Below are 6,235 nucleotides of genomic sequence, written 5' to 3' on the forward strand. Positions count from 1 at the left end.
CGTGTTTGTTATATTTGTACCTTATTGTATCAGACGATGATTTGTATAATATAGGTCGAATCATAGTGTACTCTTGTATTAGTTATTTTAGTTGTATCTTGATGGTTTGTTGTGGCCTGTGTGGGTCCTGCTAGATTATGTAGCGGTCTAGTGTATATTATTGTGGACTTTGATATTTATATGTTAACAGGTTTATTTGGTTAAGAGTATGATTTATTTGGTGATGGATTATATGATCATGGATAGGTTAGCAGGTTTTATTTGATGATGTCATGATTATATGTGCACAGGAGAGTATCCGTGCGTGACGGGCCCCGCCCGACTTGTCGCGTGCGTCGCGCATGCCGTGTGGCCGCGTGGGCGTGCACGTGCCGTGCCGGGCGGGGGCATTACAGAATCGACGCAATTTGCTACTAGACCATGGATACATTCGGGTGTTGGAGCGTATTAGTCCGGTTGCATATCATTTGGAGTTGCCGGAGGGGTCGAGAATGCATTCTGTCTTCCATGTTTCATTACTGAGGGAGCACATTGGAGATCATGAGATTATTAGATCAGTTCTACCGGAGCCATTGGAGGAGATAGAGATTATAGAGCCAGTTCGTGTACTTGTCAAGCGCTGACGACGACATGGTACGAGATTAGAGATGAAGATTCTAGTTGAGTGGCTTGGCAAACCATCCAATGTAGTAACATGGGAGTTGGACATAGATATCTTGGAGCATTTCCTTGACTTTTCACCTTGAGGGTAAGGTGGGGGAAGCGTGGTGGGCTGATACACTTAGTTAAGATTTTATCTAATTAGCTAAATCCAACTCTACGTAGTTTTGGAAAAATATTTTTAGAATATTCTACACATATCCAAATAATATCAAACCAGTTGGATAAGGTCGACAACCTCTAGATCTACAACTTTGATATTTATAACTTCTCTAGATTCAGAATATATCTATGACAAAATGAAAGCTTAATCGAAAAGGTATTCGGAGAAGATAAACAATACTGGTTTAGTTGGTTTGTTAGGGTTTCATATTGTATTAGGACTTGTTGACTAGCCTCTATAAATATGTGGATGGCACCCAACTTTACATTGCTATTGGATTCTTGATTTCTTGCCTCCTATCTTCTCTCTAGACTCCTCACTCCTCCCTCTTCACCATCCTTCCACCTCTACCGTTGGCAAGGTTTCTCCTCGCTTCTAATCTCTCTCGACTGTCGAGCCACCCCTCTTCTTTGGGATATCGTACTTCGTTCCCTTCGTCTACTTCCCTTAATCACTTCCACAATCCACCCTCATCTCCATACCCATCCATAACCCTAACATCCACTTCACTCGTCACCACCACCATCACCCACATTATTCCGTATTTTTGTCCCTACTACAATTTGAATCTGCGAAGGGCGTAAATACGAAAGTTCTAGATTAGAAGATATGGATCCAATTCAAATAGTTTCGTAATTTTATAACTACCGAAGAATATCTGACGAATATTTTCCCACGGTTGCACAGACTACTTCCTGCAATAAATTTAGATCTTCAGGAATTGTCTGTAGCCGATCTTTTGGTTCTAGATCCCATCAATTTGGTATTAGAGCTTTAGCAAATTGGTATCAGAGCCCTATCAACAACACAACCATAATGGAGTTTGGTTTGAATATAGAGCTGTTCCTATATTAAATGAGTTGACCCATCTAATACAATAAAAAGAATAGAAAAAAGTAGAGATTTACTTGTTATAGAATAATTGATAAGGCCAAAGTTTGTCGGATAAGCTCTCCCAATGCTCTACCCTGTCCTCTTGCCCCCATGACGATGTTTAAACAACTAGCGCCAGACCCTACCCTTACCCCTCCCCCTCGCCCACTGGATCCATCCACAAAACCCACTACTATGGTTGTGCCTGCCCAACCTAATTATTTTGCTGCGATAGCCCCTTCATCATAGGCTTAACTGTTCAAGAGTGCCTGCATGATGTAGGAAATGAAAGGAGCCTCTCCTTCCTCTGAGTCTTTACTAGAGAGGTTGCAAGGTGTCTATACTGTGTGTTTTAAGTGCGATCATATTGGTCATCGGATTTCTCTTTGCTAGCTTGTCCTGACGGCGGCTAGGTCAGGAGCCTACATGGTGGCGATCTAACCACGGTAGCGCAGCCGTAGTGTTCTGCTCTTGAGCTCGAACAGAGTGGGGAAGACCATTTTGGACCTTGGATCAGGGTCCAGCCTCGATTGTGGAAAGGCCAGCACCTTAGCATGGCCGTCGCAGGTGGTGACTAGCAAAAGCAGCAAGCCGCCGGTTGAGAATTCAACAGTGCCCACAGTAAGGTTACCGTCATTTCTACTGCTAAATAGGATAATCCGCAGCCTACTTGGTTAGGGTGGCAGTGACGCAAGCTCCTCGGGAGGCGGAGCCCTCCACTTTGTCTCGAGCGTGTAACATGGGTCATCCATGTTAGGTTTTTATTTGTTGGCAATTGTGTACAAAATATTCTAAGTGTATTTTTTCATGTATATGAGCTTTACACAAGTCTAGAATATCACTGGTGTGAAGAATTTCAAGATCATTGGAGAAAAGCCGTCGCGTTCTCAGCCGCGTTCACAAGCGCGTTCGAACGCGGGCACTGCGTTCACACAGACAGAGAGCCGCATTCACAAGCGCGTTCGAACGCGGACACTGCATTCACACAGACAGAGAGCCGCGTTCACAAGCGCGTTCGAACACGGGCACTGCGTTCACACAGACAGAGAGCCGCGTTCACAAACGCGTTCGAACGCGGGTACTGCGTTCACACAGACCGAGAGCAGCGTTCACAAACGCGTTCGAACGCAACCTGAAGAATTCAAGCTGTCGCGTTCGAACGCACTTGGGCCCGTTCGAACGCAAGTGAGATTAAGTTAGGCCGTTCGAACGCACTCGGGCCGTGTTCGAACGCACCTATGAAGTTTGCAATTTATTGGATTTTCGTGAGTACGAATATTACTTGGATTTGGAAATATCTTGGAGATCATATATAAGGATAGTGTTGCCCTAACTCTAGGAGGGGTGGAAGGAGATTATTCAAGGAGACCTTTTGGAGGCTACATTGGTTCTTCAAAAAACAAGGCCCTTCGCATCTAAAAATCTTAATCTTTCGTCTTAAGGGCTATCTAGACGAAAGATCAATCTCGAGGGTTACTGAGATTGAACTTCAATCACAAGAAGCAGTGAATCGTGGGTTCTAGCGATCAAGACTGAGAGGAACAAAGTCGTTTGGATCGATGGGTTGTTTTGTGAGTCAGTCTTGTAACTGCTACTATCATAGTGATTGGTTTTGATCCGAGTTTGGATCCGTGGTTTTTTACCGTTTGGGTTTTCCACGTTAAAATCTTGGTGTTCATCTCTACTTTCGTTCTTTATATTTCTTCAATCTTTTACTTAAGCGAACGAGCGAGATCATTGCCTAGTATTTAGATACATACGTGTGTCTAAGGGTTTTTTCAATCCACATGGCAAATCGGCTACCAAAAGAAAGTTAAGTGCCTCAGGGCACAGTGTTAGTGGGGAAATTACGTCAACTCTACAATCTGTGGATGCCATGTGCCCTGCCCCCTTGGTTGGCCCCTCGTCTCCTGCCGTGGTAGATCCTTGTGTCTCAACAATGGTGCCTCTCTCCTGCCCTACCATCAATCAAGCCATGCCTTCCGCTTCGGACTTTAATGAGAGTAATTGTTCTCATGCCACGTCCCATCAAATCTCAATCTCATTGTAGGAAGTGGAATGATTTCAAACGCCCCGTTGGCATGTGAGGGTGAGCATTTTGCCAATGGTCCGATGGGCGGATTGGATCCCATGGCTCTAGATACTTGCCATGTGGATTGTGTTCCTCTTGTGGCCTCATCTCTTGTCGCGTCTCTCTGCATCCCTATAATGGCCTTATCTCCCATCTCGTCTCACCTACCCCTTTCTACTCTGATTGACCCTTCTGGTCATCAGGCTTAGCAACCCACTCTCCCCTCGCCTCCCAAAATCTTTTTATGTCTATGGACTTCTCTCCCTAGCCTGCACCTCCTCTTTCATCTACCACCACCTCTAGCACCCCCTCCCCTATTGACCCCCTCTCATTTGTGGCTATAGCTATGGAAGCCATTAAAACTATGCAAGTGCCTATTATGGAGGAGGATGTGGTCATCTCTAATGAGCCATTTGACCCAGAGCTGATCCCTAGCATCTTTAGCACGTCCTTTAAACAATGGTTGGCTATAGCGCAGCCCCCTCCCCTTGTCAATGTGGCGGCCCTCCTAAAACCTGAATCTCGTGCGGGACAATTCAAAAGTCAGAAGCCTCCAGTGGAAGCTGAAGGAAAGTCGATGACTTATTCCCCTATTGATATGGTTTCCTAATGAAGATTCTCTCTTCGAATTGCGGAGGGATCGCATAAAAAAAGGATGCTCCTCTTTTCAACATCTTATTAATATGAATAATTATGATATTTTTATTCTACTTGAAACCCATCTCACTACTCACATATCTTCTTTCTTTCTTCGAAGGTTGAGACCAACCTAGTGTGGCCTCTTTGTTCTTGGCTTCGGCTCTTTTCCTTCTCTCAACTATTTATGCTAGTATTACTGCTTTGAGTAGGAACTGGCTCTGGCATGAGTTGAGCATTTTAAATATCTTGGCTCACCTCTGGATTGTTATGAGAGATTTTAATTGCATTCTTGCTCCTGAGGATAAGCTGTGGGAGAGGTCTTTCTTGGTCTCTTATTCTATAAGTGCTTTTCAAAATTTAATTTCCAGTAATGAATTGGTTGATGCCGAATTCATTGGTCTTGCTTTTACTTGGTGTAATAATCAGCATGGTAATAGTAGGATTTTGGTTCGTCTTGATCGTGTTTTCTTAAATCCATCCTGCATTGATCTATTTTTCGAGTTACTCTGTTTTACACTAACCTAGAAATGAGTGACTAAAGAAGTGTCTTTTTGGGATTGAGTGATTTTGGTTTGACTATTCGAAGGTGAGAGAGATTGTTACCAAATCCTGGACCCTGTCTAGGCCTTCAGCTAACTCAATCTCACCAATAGATTCCTTACGCTCTAAACTTCTTGAGGTCTCCTATAACCTCTCTTTTTGGAATTGTAATTCTTTCAACCGGCTTGGGGTCAATCTTTCTAAGATGCAGGCTGCCAAGCTAGAAAGTAAGGAAAAAGTGTTTACTCTATAGCCGCTCCCCTGATATCTTTAATTGAAAATGCATAGCCCTCCTTAGACAACTAGCCTTAAGTGGCAGAGTAAGGCCAGAGTCAATTGGAAGAAAGATGGAGATGATAAAACAATTTTTTTTTCACTTAAATGCCAGAATTAGAAATCAAAGGAATTTCACTAAAAGATTGGATTTTTCAGAGAATGATTTTACTAAGGAACCTAATAGAATCTCGAAGGAATTTGTCAATTTTTATTCTTCCTTATGGAGTACTAATTCATCGATTGATAGTTTGGTTGATTGGGACCCTCACCAAGACTTAATCCTCACTGCCAGGATGGCCTTATCAGAGGTGAGATCGGTTGTGTGGTCTAAGCTAGCAAGAAAGGCACCTGGTTAGCTCACCCTTGGGCTTCCATGTGTAAACCTAATCAAGCTTACGCTGGAACTTGTTACGAACGGTATTACTCACACTTGCGAGGGCTATTTTAAAATTGTCAGAGATGACGAGTTTACTTCTGTGCTGTTTGACCTTTGACTCTCTCCTATCCCACTGGATAAGTGGCCTATCATTGTGAATGTACATATGTCCTCGTATGCCTATAAAGTGTCTAATCTGATTAGAGATTGCACTTCGAATGAAAATCTGATTATCAATATGTTTTGGCTGGAGCTTTATGAGAATATCTTCAATATCTATATTCCCTTGCATGGAGGGAAGGTGATCGAGGAGTCATTAGGTTTTGAAACGAAACGATGATATTCATGGCAATCGAATCGATGCAAAATGGAGCACACCAATAGGACTACCCAGTCCATACTTGGAGGCCGAAAGGATACTTTGCCCAAAACACCTTTCAAAGATTATATCTTATAACAACCTTAAGGGTCACTAAAGTTGGGTGCCATGCATGTAAAGTGGAACATTGAGGGGTAATCAAATAAAGTATTATTAAGAGGATTGTGGGTAACAACAATCAGATTGTAAGTTTTTTAGATCGATTATTTTTATAGTGCTTAGTTTAATCTCATAGAACATATATATTATTTTTTAACC

The sequence above is a fragment of the Typha angustifolia genome, chromosome 9, assembly GCF_048772165.1.
Source record: "Typha angustifolia cultivar Huaian chromosome 9, ASM4877216v1, whole genome shotgun sequence".
In the NCBI taxonomy this organism is placed as follows: Eukaryota; Viridiplantae; Streptophyta; class Magnoliopsida; order Poales; family Typhaceae; genus Typha; species Typha angustifolia.